Raw genomic sequence first — 15,440 nt, forward strand, 5'->3', positions numbered from 1 at the left:
GAAAAGTAACCATTCTAAAATGCACCCATAGCTCTCTGTTCTCCTTGAAAAGGCCTGGCCTCAAGGGAAACTGTTGTACCAGACCCTAATCAACCTGTGGGGTTTTTTTGTTTTTATTATTTTATTTATTCATTTATTTTTTTATTGAAGTATAGGTGATTTACAATGTTTCATGTATACAGCAAAGTGATTCAGTTTTATATATACCTATACAATACATATATAATGTATATACATTATGTACATATATAGTATATATTCTTTTTCAGATTCCTTTTTTTTTTTTGGCCACAAGGCTTGTGGGATTTTAGGGATCTCAGTTCCCCAACTAGGGATTGAATGCAGGCCACCGCAGTGAAAGCCCGGAATCCTAACCACTAGACCACCAGGAAACTCCCTAGATTCTTTTCCAATATATGTTATTACAAGATATTCAATATAGTTCCCTGTGCTATACAGTAGGTCCTTGTCGTTTATCTATTTTATATATAGTAGTATGTATCTGTTAATCCTAAATTCCCAATTTATCCCTGCCCCCCTTCTGCCTTTGGTAGCCATAAGTTTGTTTTTTATGTCTGTGAGTCTATTTCTGTTTTGTAAATAAGTTCATTTGTATCAACCTATAGTTTTACCATAGCCTACCAACCTGGAGGACAAGAAACACCCAAATCCTTCTAGATTTTGACATAGAGAAAGAGAAATACCCAACTCAGGTTCACTAATAGACTGCGACTCAATCACAGGGCCACACAATGATTCCCTTCTCCCACACCTCACCACCACATCACTAGGGCTCCTGTATAATAATGGGGGATTACAGCTAACAGAACTGCAAGCCTCAGACCCTATTTAAGAAGAGGTCTCTAGGGAAACCCAAAGACAATAGGAGAGACAAAACCAAGGATGCTAGAGGAAATTTTAGCCTCTGATACCACAGCTGCAATAAGTAGTAAACACAGCTTAACTCCTAGCCAAGTAAACATAAAACATCACAATAAAGACCTATTTACCTCAGTTCTTTTGACCTGATACATCATGTCCAGCTTTCAACAAAAAATTAAAAGGCATGCTAAAGGGAAAAGAAGTGCAGGCTGAAGAGACAAGGCAAGCATCAGTACTAGACTCAAAGAAAGAAAAAAATAAGGAAATTGCTTCTCCAGGAAAAAAAAAAAAATTGTATGATAAAAGAAACGTTATCATGGTACACTACCTTGGACTACTTGGCTCAGCCGTGAATGAACCTTACATATTTATGTTTAATATAAATCTTATAGAGAATTATGATTATAACATACTGGGCAATTATATGAATAATTCAGGAGAAAGTGGTACATGCATATTATTTTAAAATGTGGAGGGGAAATGCCAAGAAAAAACACCTAAGAGTTGAAAGGGGCAAAACCAGGGGATTGATGATTTTTTTTTTTTTTCATGAATTTGTTTTTATTTTTATTGGGCTATAGGGGATGGGTTGGGAAACATCTCCGTAAGTTATGCCCCACTAGGGAAATGTCCGTTCTGATTTTCCTGGGGCAGCTTTCGGAGCTTTTTCTTTTTCTTGGAGCCGCTGCTCTTGCTGGCAGCAGCCTCTTCAGGTCCACTGCTGAGAGGCTCCTCCTTGGAAGAGAATTTCCTCTTTTTCTTGGGGACCCTCTTGTTTCCTGACTCTTCAGGGTCACTGTCTGGTTCCTCTTTGGGGAAGGATTTCTTCCTCTTGGTAAGACTTCCACTGCCAGCTGTCTCTTCAAGATCACTACTAACCAGCTCCTCCTTGGAAAAAGATTTCTTTTTTTTGGGTTTGGAGGAGACAGATGGGTCTTCCATTCCATTCTCCTGAGGAGCCTCCTAGGGCTTTCGCTTTTTCTTCTTTTTGGGTCTTTCACTTGTCTCCTCACATTCTGATTGATGATTTTTTAATAAAACCTTTCAACATTATTTGACGTTTTTATTTGTATGCAAATTAAAGGACATACATGTCAATGAATTTTGGTCCAAAGTGAAGAAGGATTATATCTTTTTGAGATGAGAAAGAAAGAGAGGTGGGTAGAGCTACAGAGAGATTCGGAGGCAGAGACGAAGGTATAGAAAAATAAGTTTTGAGGTGAGAGGCTGATGGGGTGGGGGTGGGAGGGGTTAAGGGAATGACATGAAACTAAAAACTAATGTTTTATATCTTCTAGTAGAACAGACGTTTAAGTCAGCTGCTGAGAGTGAACAAGCTGGGTGAGTATGAAAAATAGGAAAAGAACTACTACGGTGAATTTCCTGAATAGTCAACAGAAGATGACTGAAACATCACTGAGCAGCAGGATTGAAGCTACACAGCATGCATTTCAAAAGTAACTATTTTTATAAACCACATTTATCTCAAATACCTGATGCAGTATTTCAGGTTGTCTATACGCTTGTGTTTAAAATATACAATTTTGTGACCTATTTCTCACTGAGATAACACAAGAGCCATATTCTTCCTATAGTACAAAACCAAGCTCACTGTTTCTTTGCACACGGCCAGTCTCTTTTGTTGACTGGGAGTCAGGTCGGCAGTTCAGAGCTCTGGGTGGCCCAGTTAGCATCCGTCTGGCCCACTCTCACAGATTGCCGCCCTGCCCCTGGCCACAGGCTTGAAATTGGCTTTCTAAGTCATCAGGGGCATTGGTTGAAGCAGAAAGTGAATTAATTAGTTGAATGCATCACCAGCACAGAAAAATGACCCAAAATGCATCACTCTCTGAGACTAATAAAATTTGGGTATAGGATCTGAGCTGTTGACCAAGTGACAGCAGAGTTGCCTACAAATCCTCATCCCAACGGTACTGATGTTGTACCTGCACTATTTTGTCCATCTCTCTCTAAACAGAAAGCCTAAAGGTCTTATTTTTTCAGCAGGGGCCTCCAATGTGGCATTTTGATCTTTATAGCTTGCCTTCTACAGTATGAATTCTGCAATTCTAGCTTGGTTCCTCTTCCTCTTGTTTACCATCTCTAACTCCTAGTCCTTGGCCCTCCATTCATCTTCCTCCTGACACCCTTCTTCTGAGAGCTCAGCTAATCCCTGGCTTCAATTGTGAGAGTGATTCACAAATTTGGGTCTCTCTACTGTGACTTCATCCCTGCCCTTTCACTTCACACCTCCAGGGCCTGCCCAGCATTTCAATCGGAAAATTTCAAGCCTCCATCTCAAAGTCAACATGCTTAAATTGGCGATGCACACAAGGAGAAAAATCGGATACAGTATAAACAAGAAAAATATTCAGCAGCATTTGTGATAAAAGAAATGTCAACTGTGTCAAGAAAACTGTGAAAAGAAGAATAAGGGAAGAGTTTACACTAATATAATCAAAGCAATATATTGCTGGAATACGAATAGTGAAGAAGCAGTAAAACATATTAGAATGTACAAAATAGCTCTGGAGATACATATATATATACAGAGAGAGAGAGAGAGATCTGTATGTCTATATATATCTATATATGTAGTAATTTAACAAAAGCTGAAACTTAAGGAAAGAATGATTTTTTTCAAGCCTGAGGAAACTGGCCACTCATTTGGAAAAAAAATAAAGTTAGATTCCAAATTCATACCATATTAACAAAACTGTCCCAGTGGATTAAATAGCAAAATGAAAAAAATATATATTAAAATACTAGAAAATATTTAGGAGAAATATATAAAATTTTTATAATTTTGTGATGAAAGAAGCCTTTCCCAGCCTGAAGCAAAACCCAGAAAACATAAAGGAAAAGGCCAACAAATTTAACTATATGAGTAAAGCCACTATTTAGAATTAGTGTCTTGTCAGAATCAATCTAGAAGAAAATAATCACAAAGAGTTAATAGCTATAATGTATAAAGAGTTCCTGTAAATAATTTTTTTTAAAAAAAGAGAATCCATTCAGTGTGAAAATCACCAACAGAAAGGAACAGGCAAGTCACAAAGGAAAAAAATTTAAATGTCCGATAAACATAAGCAAACAAGAACTACTAAACTGAGAGCAAAAGAAAATTTTTAAGAGAGACCATCTTTTATCTAAAAATGGGGGGAAATCAACATTTAGTGTTAAGAGTACAGGAAAGTGCATTTATATACTACTGATGAAAATGTAAATCTTACAACTTCGGAGGAGGGTAATTTGTCATCATCTATAAAAAAAAAGAAACACATACCCATGGCATATGATCCAGAAATTCCACTTCAAAGACTCTATCTTATAGCAATAGTAGCAACAAATGCATAAAGATATACGTGCATACATGCCCAGTGTAGTGATGTTTGTAACAGCACGCGATAGGGAAATACCCCATGTCCGTCGACAGTGCAAGTTACATAAATTGTGCTACAAATTTAGATTTTTTAAAACATCTCCTGGTTGAAGATATTTATGCTCTGAGGCAGGGAATTTTCTTCCTTTTGTCTTTACTTTATAAATACTATCTCTCCATCCCTTACCCCAGAGGAGAAAGCAAAAGGAAAGGAAGAGAGAAAAAAGGAAACACGTCAGCTAAATAATCGCATTAGGATTAACTCAGTTTTGTAGTGCCCGTGGGCACAGTGGCCAACAAAACTGATGCTATGCGAATGGAAATGACCCCTGATCTCCCTGAGTCTTTTCTTCTCCCTAACTCTTTTCTTTTTCAACTTCATTTACCTCCCAGAAAAAAAGATGTGATATAAAGGGGAATTCCAAACATGGAACCTGTATTCTGATAAAGGCAACATCAAAAAAGAAGGAACAGTCTTGAGGAGTGGATGCTAGTCACAGAGAAGGGGCAGCGAAGGAAGGAAGGAAGGAAGGAAGGAAGCAGAGGGAAGCCAGGTCTCAGCAATCATTCCCAGTGGGCATCTAGTCCCTCCTAGAGATGCTGGCTCCCAGGGCTTGGCGGCAACAAGAGTGGGAGTGGTTTCCGGTTCCTGGAAGCACAGCCTCCACGGTGTTTTGAAAAGCACCCCAACCACTGTGTGAGTGACTAATATCCTTTAATAAAAAAAATCCCTTTTCTGCTTAAACCAGCCAGAGTGGGTTCTGTCATTTGCAGCTGACAGTGACCAATATACCTAATCATATGACTTTATCCAGCCTGGGACTCCACCTTAATCAAAAAATAGAATCTTGGACTTGAAGGAAGCTTTGGGGTCATATGACTTAAACTCCCACCGGTGTAGGAGTCTCCTCTAATCCTCTCAGTCTTCTGCCTAAACATTCTCTGTATCAGGGAAATCGCTACCTGGTGAAGACACTTACGAGAAATCAAATGTGATCCCTTCCATAGAATCTGCCTTTCTGTACCTTCTACCAGAGGGTCTTAGTTCTGTCCTCAGGAGCCACACAGCCTCTGGCCTAGAGCAGCAGCATTCTTTGTGGTTTGGAGGAAGCACATGTATCTGTCTCTCTGATCTGTGCTCCTGTGACATTTTATCTAGTGAACTTCTCAAGGGCTTGGTGCCCTCATGCCTTGCAAAGTGCTCAGTAAACATTGGTGGAATGAATAAACAAATGAATGGATGTTTATATCTCCCCTTAGGTGCTGTAGCAACTATAGTATGATTGAGCTTGTAATCAATCATTCTTACAAAACTCCAAATTATGGTCACTGAAGTACCAGTACCCAGCCCCACTACTCATGGCGGGAGGAAGGGAGAGGCTACCAGCACACTTGCAGGAAGCATGACCTGAGGATGGTGTTAGAGGAGATTAATGATAAGTGCTGAGAGGGCAATATTGTGGTACAGCCTACAAGGTATTTTGAGACTTAAGAGGCCTGAAAAGCAGAAATAGGAACGAAGTGGGAGATGTTACCAGCTCACACTATACAACGAGCTCACTGAAGCTCCATGGGAAGAGAGCTGAAGCAAGAGTTCAGGGGAGCTGACCTGGGGCTGTCTCACCAGATTGGGGGTGGGGAGCTTCCACCACCAAGATCCTCTGGGAACAATTAACCACTAGAATGCCAGAGGTGAGGTCAGTCTGGCCTGAACTAGAATTAAATGTACAGCAACCAGACCAAAACCTGAAAGTTACTTAATATTCCAAAGGGTTTATTCACTCATTCAACAAATATTTATTGATCACCTAAATGATAGGCAGTTATATGGCACCCACAAAGATGTGTACCTTCTAATTCCATATTCCTATGAATATGGCGAAGGGACTTACAATCCAAAAGGGACTTTGCAGATGTGAGTAAGGATCTTGAGAGAGAGAGATTATCTTGGATTATCTGCATGCTATGAACGGAATTGTGTCCCCAAAATTCATACATTGAAGCTCTAACCCCTAACGTGATAGTATTTGGAGATAAGGCCTTTGGGAGGTAAATAGATTTAGATAAGATCTTGAGGGTGGGGCCTTCATGATGGGATTAGTACACTTATAAAAGACACATTTCTGTTGTTTAAGCTACCCAGTCTAGGTATTTGGTTATGAGGCAGCCCAAGCTAATACACCAGGTGAGTCCAGTGTAATCACAAGTGTCCTTATAAGGGAAATATGGAGGAAGAGAGCAGAATCAGAGACGATGTGAGGATGGAAGCAGGGGTTGTCCTGAAGCAGGGCTATGAGTCAAGGAATGTCAGCAGCCTTTAGAAGTGGAAAAAGCGACAAAACATATTTTTCCCTAGAACCTCCAGAGGGAACACAACTTTGCCAACATTTTACTATTAGAGCTGTAAGATAATTAATTTGTGTTGTTTTAAGCCACCAAATTTGGGGTAATTTGTTACAGCAGCTATGGGAAGCAAAAACACCTACTACATGCCAGGCATTGTACTATGCATTTGGTATAGAGCAGCGAACAAACTAAACAAAATTCCTATTCTCGTGTGATGTACATTCTAGTGAAAGGAGATAGAAAATAAACAAAAAGCATATTAAGTAAATTGTTTAGTACATAGTATATTAGGAAGAGAAACATGCTATAGGGAAATAAATAGTCAGGAAAGAGAATGGCACTGCCAAGCTGGTGGGACTGGTTGCAGTTTTAAAGAGGGTGGTCAGGCTGAGCTTCGTTGAGGAGGTAGCATTTCAGCAGAGATTTGGAGGAGGTGAGAGTGAGCCATGAATATATCTGGACAAAGAATAAACGACACAGAGGGAACAGCCAGTGAAAAGGGCCTCGGTTCAGGGTGTGCCTGACCCATTCAGGATCAGCAAGGAGGGCATCAAGGCCACAGCAGAGAACGCTGGCTCTTTCTCTGAGTGCGATGGGAAGTCGCTGGAGGGTTTGAGCAGAGAAGCAACATGAACTCATGTAGCTTCTAAAGGATCGCTTTGCCTGCTCTTCTGGGAAAAGATGGGAGGTAAGGGGGCTGGGAATAGGGTGGTTGGTAGCAGTGGAAGGAGAAAGAGTCAGATTCTGGATCTATTTGGAAAGTAGAGGCAAAACATTTCCTGACAGGTTAGACGTGGATTTGAGAAAGAGGAGTAAAGAGTGACTCCAAAGCTGAATTAGTTTAAATTGGGTTAAATCAGAAGCAACGACCCAGGGTTTGTGCTGGTTCTGCCATCCCGAGCATGTGTTTCCCAGGTTGCTCCTGTTATTACCATTTCTCAGCCATCAAAAAGGGAATCAACAGGAGGATGTCCAGAGTAAATGTCTATAAGGGAAGGACCCAGAGTTGCAAACACATCCCTTCCTGCACACCCCACTTGCCAGAACAAGTCATATAGCCATACCTAGCTGCAAAGAAAGCTGGGAAATTAATCTGCAGCTGCAAAACTGGGTGCCCAGCTATAACTTGGGGATATCTATCACCCTGAGAGAAAGGGAAGGATGGGCATCAGAGGACAGTCGGCAGCCTCTGCTGCACCATCACCAGGAATACAACTGGTGCAGCCTTTCTCAAGAGCAACAGGGTAATATGGATTGAAAACTTTAAAACGTTGAATCACAACTTCACTTCTAAAAATTAACCTAAAGAAATCATCATGATATTTTACCAAGTATTGAGGATATACAATTTAAGTTAAAATCTAAACAATACAATATTCTAGGGAATCAGAGAATTACGGTCTACCACTCACCCTGTAAGTTTAGGTCTATTTACTTGTCTGTTCCCTGCCCTAAACTGTATGAACTTTGAGGATCAGGATGGCTTCTTATTCATTTTTGATTCCATGGACTCAGCACTCAATATGTATTTGGAAAATAAATGAATAAAAGAAAGAATTGTGAGTGTGAACAAATATTTAGCTACAAGAATAGCTATTGCAAAAGAATTGAATGTAGCAAAAGAACTGAAATAACCTTAATATCCAACAAGAGAGGACTGGTACAGTAAATTATATGTACAATGGACTACTATGTGGTTTTTCAAAATGGCACTGGAGTAGACTATGCAATGACCTATAAGGTTTACAACATATTGTTAAGTGTTAAAAGAGCAGGTTATGCAATTTTAGGTAAATTATGATCCAACTTATACTTCAAAATACAAACATATATATCCATAATAGTTGGAAAAATGTATTCCAAAATTTTACCTCTAATTATTTTTTTCTTTTTATTTCCTTATATGTTATAATACAAGGACACAATGACTATGTATTGCTTTTGTAAATAAAAACATACTTTCAAAAATGAAAAAAATTATCTTGCTTCCAAATCCAGCCCTCCTGCTCATTTCTCTGTTTCTTTCAGTGGTGATGATATTCGCTACTCTCTCATCTCCAGGCTTAAAACCCTGCGTCATCTTTCATTCCTCTTTTCCCTTGCCTCCTATATGCAATGATCACATAGACTGGGTTGGTTCTTCTTCAAAATACCTCTTGCTTTTGTTCCTTCTGTCCTTCCTTCCATACCTCCGCTCTCCCAGTTCAGGCATTTAGTCACTTCTCCAATGGGCAGAAGTTGAGTTTCAAAGAATGAACATATCTCAAATCATAATTGTAATATGTGAAAGCAGGCACTCAAGAAGAGAAATGAAAAGGAAAACAGACAAGGAACACAACAGGAAAGCAGAGGTCAGGCAGGAGCCTCCTTAACCCTCATTGCCTCCTGTGGACAATGGTCTCTCCATCCTCCCTGCAGCCCCCAGGACTTTAAAAGGTGTGCCATCAGACTACAGTTTCTCTGTCACGACCGTGTAAACTCTGCCCATTCGCTGAAGACTCCAGCACCTGGCTCATGGTCCTTCTCTCTGCTACTACTTTTATCATCCTTACAATGACTTCAGTATTCATGCAGACTCTCTCGTCAACTCTCTGGCCTCTAAATCTACTGATCTTCTCATCTCCAAGGATTCTGGTCTCCAACCTACGTTCACCACAGACTCCCATGTCATAGCCTAGACTTTGTCATAACCAATAACTGTATCACCTCTGAAATCTCAGTTTCAATCATCCTACTCTCTGCCACCTGCCACCTTCCATCTTATTCCTACTAGCACTTCCCTGGCGACAATTCTTTGACTCCACTAGGATTGATAATCCTTTGACCTGACTCTGCCCGTCACCTCACTTCCCTCTTTACAAAGCTTGGATTCCTTTGTCTACCATTATAATCACTCCCTTGCACTCTTTCTCAGTGTCCTACCCATCTCCATTCAAAGTACTAGCCTGGAAAAACCTCATTCCTTGTTAAATCCAACTCTCTACCTACTCCTTTCCTACCTCTGAACAGCTGGAAAGGGTTGGAGGTCTCACTTGTGTTCTTCACCACAAGCCACAAATGTGCCTGGAGCCCAGCCCAGTCACCCTGTACATTTCCGGGGTCCATTCTCTCTCACTCTCTAATTCATATGTTCTCCTCTTTCTTCAAACACCAACACCTCCTCCCCTATTCCCGCTCTCAATGCAGACCTTGCTTCTTGTTTCATTAACAAGATACAAGCGTTTGGAAAATAAATTCCACAATCTCTCACAACAAATCTACTAACCTAAAACTTACGTGCATCTGTGCTTATATAGTCTGCCTTCCATCTTATAACAATGGAGAAACGCCCTGCCCCTGTAAAGGGTCACTCTCTTCCTGTTGCTGAATTCTCCACCCCATCCCCTCTTGATAATGAAGAACTCCATTCTTTTTTTTTTTTTTTTAGTATTTATTTATTTGGTTGCGTGGGGTCTTAGTTGTGGCAGGTGGGCTCCTTAGTTGTGGCATGCGAACTCTTAGTTGCGGCATGCATGTGGGATCTAGGGATCAAACCCAGGCCTCCTGCATTGGGAGTGTGGAGTCTTATCCACTGTGCCACCAGGAAAGTCCAAGAACTCCATTCTTGAAATTCCTTCTCTCCCTCCATCATCACTTTTCCCTCTTTACTGGAAGATCATTTCCTTCAGTGTATGAACATACAAACTTGAGGGTGCTATATGGGAGTGATACTACATCCCCCTGCATGCCCTCCAATGCCACTCTCTTTGCAGCAATTCTCCTTGAAAGAATGACCTACATTCACTATCTCCAATTCTTTTCTTTCCATTCTCTTTCTATATTAAATTAAGAATATTTTAAATGTGATATTTGATTCATAGGAAAGAATATACAAATATATAGAATAGTAAGATGAAACACATACTGATCTAATGAATCCACAAACTTATCACCCAACTCAAGATTTGAAAGATGACCAATGACTCCAATGTACATCATTACCTCTTGATTTTCTCCCTCTGGCAACCCTTATCTAATCCATCAGCAAACCCGCTGACTCTGACAAGTTATCCCAAATCTGACTGGTGCTCATCACATCATCCTCATCCCAGCTAACATTGTCTATGTCCTGGATTACTGCATTCACCTTTCTCTACTTCCTGTCTTGCTCCCTGATTCCTCAAGTAGCAGCCAGAGTGATCCTTTTACAATGTCAGGTTAATCATTTCCTGTTCAGTATCCCCCAGTGGCTTCCCATCATATTCAAAGACATTCTGAATCCTTGATGTGACTTACAAGGCCCTATATGATCTAGACCCTACCACCTCTTAGACCTCACCTCCTGCTATTGTTCCCTCATACCATATGGGCCTCCTAACTCTCCTTTATACAGATTAGGCACGCCCTTGACTCGGGTCATTTGCATTCACTGATCCCTTTGCCCAGAATGTTCATCCTTAAATATGTGCACTGATCGTTTCCTCACTACACTCAAGTCTTTACCTGTCATCTCAAAAAAGGCCTTCCCTGACCACACAATCTCAAATAGCACCCCTCATCTTATCACTCTCTTGGTTTGGTTTTGTTTTTCATAGCATGTTACACCTGACATTACATTATATATGTGTTCGTTTCCTTGTACATTGTCTGTCTCATCTTGCTAGAATATAGGTTCCATGAGAGCAGGGACTTTACACGGCTCAGTGCTGAGGTCCTGTCCCTCTCTGATTCCTGGCATATAGCATTTGTGGAATGAATGACATGGGAAACCTGAACAAATCTTTGTGTCAGCATAGTCAAAGATCCCTTGTCCATATCTCTGAAAATCTCACATTTCTGCAAGTAGACAGATAGCCACTGCTTGTGAAATATCAATTTTTAAGGCAGTACACACAACATGAAAATAATTGCCGCTGAGTGATGTAAAATTAGTAGGTAAAAGAAAGTCTTATTGGAACTAAGCGGATAGCACTTAATAAGCTAAAAACGCAGTTTTGTGAACGGTTGATAGAACCACACACCTGGTTTAATTCTGAACCTGGGTTTATCTCTCTGGGACGTCAGAGCCTTCTCATGAGAAGTGGGGGTAGTTACTGCAGAGGAATTTTAAGGCACCGAGGGGTCCACTGAGCATCAACATAGCTCAAGCCAGTGGTGCCGGCAGTGTTCATGCTGGGGCCAGGTGGGTGTGTAGGCTGTTAGCCTGCTGGGTGGCCCTGAAAACCCACCTCCCTCAGCACTTTAGAGCAGCTTCGGGACCCACCATGTCTCCCTGAGGGGGTCTGCCCCAGACTCAAGTCAACCCACAGGTCTGGGAGGATCTGGGAGGGTAGGGCATTCTAAGCTCTTTTTTTCTTGAAACTCCTGGAGTATAAAATCAGGAGGAAAAAAAAAAAAAAAAAACCTCCAATGGCTTCTTAAATTTATTTTCCAGAACCTCCTAAAAAATGATAAATTCCTCGAGAAACTTAATGTACTATCCTCTTCCAAATGGACCACTGGGGAGCAGAGCACTGCATTGAACAGACCCTCCCTGCTCCTTTGGCTACAGCAGTTACTAGGTCATGCTGTTCTTGGTCCTATTTTTTTTTTTTTTAATTAGTACAAACCTTTTATTTTATTTTTTTTAACATCTTTATTGGAGTATAATTGCTTTACAATGGGGTGTTAGTTTCTGCTTTATAACGAAGTGAATCAGCTATACATATGCATATATCCCCATATCTCCTCCCTCTTGCATCTCCCTCCCACCCCTCTAGGTGGTCACAGAGCACCAAGCTGATCTCCCTGTGCTATGCGGCTGCTTCCCACTCGCTAGCTATTTTACATTTGGTAGTGTATATAAGTCCATGCCACTCTCTCACATCATCCCAGCTTACCCTTCCCCCTCCCCGTGTCCTCAAGTCCATTCTCTATGTCTGCATCTTTATTCCTGTCCTGCCCCTAGGTTCTTCGAACCATTTTTTTTTTTTTTTAGATTCCATATATATGTGTTTGCATACCGTATTTGTTTTTCTCTTTCTGACTTACTTCACTCTAGAAATGCAAATCAAAACTACAATGAGGTATCACCTCACACCAGTCAGAATGGCCATCATCAAAAAATCTACAAACAATAAATGCTGGAGAGGGTGTGGAGAAAAGGGAACCTTCTTGCACTGTTTGTGGGAATGTAAATTGATACAGCCTCTATGGAGAACAGTATGGAGGTTCCTTAAAAAACTAAAAATGGAACTACCATGTGACCCAGTAATCCCGCTACTGGGCATATACCCTGAGAAAACCATAATTCAAAAAGAGTCATGTACCACAATTTTCATTGCAGCTGTATTTACAACAGCCAGGACATGGAAGCAGCCTAAGTGTTCTTGGTCCTATTGTCAGCTACAGCCTTTCCTCATATTGTCCAACGTGAGGGAGTAGAACCTCCTCCATCAGCTGACCTCCCGCTTCAGCTGCAAAACCCCGCCTCAGAAATCTTGGCCAATGGACCCCAGTAGGCTTCTCCTTCCTCTCCATCTACTGCTGGGAGGGCCAGGTTGGGGGCACCTTCTCATATTCATCCAGCGAGGGGGTCCCATACAGTGCTCCATGTGTCCTCTGAAGTTCAAAAATGAGGAAAAGCACAGGTAGCTAATCATCTGATTGAGGAAGCATGATATGCCCTTAACAGGACACTCAGAAAACACAAGCGTGTGTTAACAAAACATGCACTTTGAGAGAGGAGAGAGGAAGGAAAAGTAAGGGGGACATGAACGACCAAGATGGGTTTGTTCAGGACACTTTTCTTGTTAGAAGCCAGTTCTTTATTACCACAGCCCTAATACAGGTACAAGTCGTGATCTTCCTCCAAAACTAGTTTATCCTCTGGCATACCCTCCATTATTATGACCTCTATTCTCACAGTCACCCAAGCTCAAAACATCTTCAAAGTCTTAGAGAACTTTACTGATGGCACAAATTGAATTTATGAACAATGAAATGAAATCAGAAGATAAAAGAAAAGGTAGTGTTTTTAAATGGATCTAGGAGTAAGGTTAGAAATATATACCAGCTAGATTTATACAGTGACTAGAAGGACCCAGAAGCATTCACTTATTTTCCCAAGAAAATGCAATCGATACATGATGGATGGTGTTTTGAAAGTGACAGCTCATGCTCTTTCCTCTTTCCCACTACACCTGTCATTGTTTGTTTGGTCTTCATTCATTGATCACACATTCATTGATCACACATTATTGGAAAGCAGTGTGGGGTACAAAGATGTACATGACATGTTCAATTCATTTTATTGCCACAAACTTTACTGAGTGCTTAAAATGAGTTTTTCACTCTGTGAAGAAGTGCTGACCTGTGGCAATGGCCCAGGACAAGCCCTTATCCCAAGGGCCTGGGAGGGTAAGTGGGTCATAAATAAGGGAGAAGACAGACAAACAACTACCAAACATGCTGCATGCACCAACTCAGAGGCACAAATGAGAAGTTTGGGTGACATGATTCCAAAGGTTCTTTCCAGCAATGATTATATCATGACTTGCTATTGTCTGGCCATGTACTATAGCATGCGATTTCCTGTGAAATATTTCATGCTACTATTAAATACTAGTTACCTCCTGTATTATTTAATTTTTCTTAAGTTCAAATGTTATATGACAAACTAGATTTGAAGTTTCTTAAGACAAAGTCTGTTCTTACCTTTTTTTCACTTGCTTTACACCAGTGCCTATGGAGTAGGAACTCAATAGCTATGTGTTCATTGATACTGAATGTCAATTATTTTCAAATAAACAGGTATTCATGCTCTATCCTCTTCCTATTTACCTTCCCCATATACTAAATATTGGTGATGAAGCATATTTATGTCTGGAGAGGTTGCTGTCAGGGATGGTTTGCCTTTTTTCTGATACTTACTTTATAAGTTTAGGCCTTTCTTAAAAAGGCATTTAATGGCAAGAGAAATTATACTCTTAGGGGAAAAAGAGCAGGATACAAAATAGCATACACAGAATATATCCCAATTTTAATAGAGAACATGAGAGAGACAAATACGTCATTGGAAGTCCCAGACGTCACCAGGTGACAAGTGCAAATGCTGTCACACTAGTATCCAGATGCCAAAGTTTCTGCTGCTGCTCCCACCTACACAGGCAGAACCTGGGACTCCCCTTTAAAAGTTGCTCCAAAAGGGATCCTCACACGTGCTCATATCTGACTCTCAGGTACAGTTACTACCTGGCATCTAGCGTGTTCCCCACACGTTGTCCACTGCTGGTGGAGCCACATGAAGGGCTAATAATGCCCAGCAGGAAATACCAATGTCCACCCAAGGTGGGCTCCATCCCCGGAACTGCCACATTGCAGTGCCAGGAAACACAACAATGGCCTTCTCTCCACCTCCAGGGTGTTGTTGCCCAGGCCCCAAAGCTACACTCTTTGTGTCTCTAAACTTGAAAGTCCATAAAAGCAAGCCATTTTGTTGCTGTTCCAATTCCTCTCTCCCTAAAGGCTGCAACTCCATCTGGAGGGCCAGGTGGGAAAGAGGTATCACACCACTGCCTTTGTCCTCATCTCTATCTTCACTTGGGCCCTCAGAGACACAACAAAAATCTAGCACCCCCCTCTTCCAAAACAAACCCTCCAGAGAACTATGCCCCCAAGCACATCAAACACACATTCATGCCTGGAGGGGTCAGAAGCCCAATCAGTTTCCAAATAGTCAAACTCGTAAAGACTCAGTATGGGTTCAACTAGGACAACCTGTTACATACAGGGATGTATTTATATATATATATATATTATATATATATATATATGTGTGTGTGTGTGTGTGTGTGTGTGTGTGTGTTTCAAC

This window comes from Balaenoptera physalus (genome assembly GCF_965194825.1).
Source record: "Balaenoptera physalus genome assembly, chromosome: 18".
NCBI classification, from domain to species: Eukaryota; Metazoa; Chordata; class Mammalia; order Artiodactyla; family Balaenopteridae; genus Balaenoptera; species Balaenoptera physalus.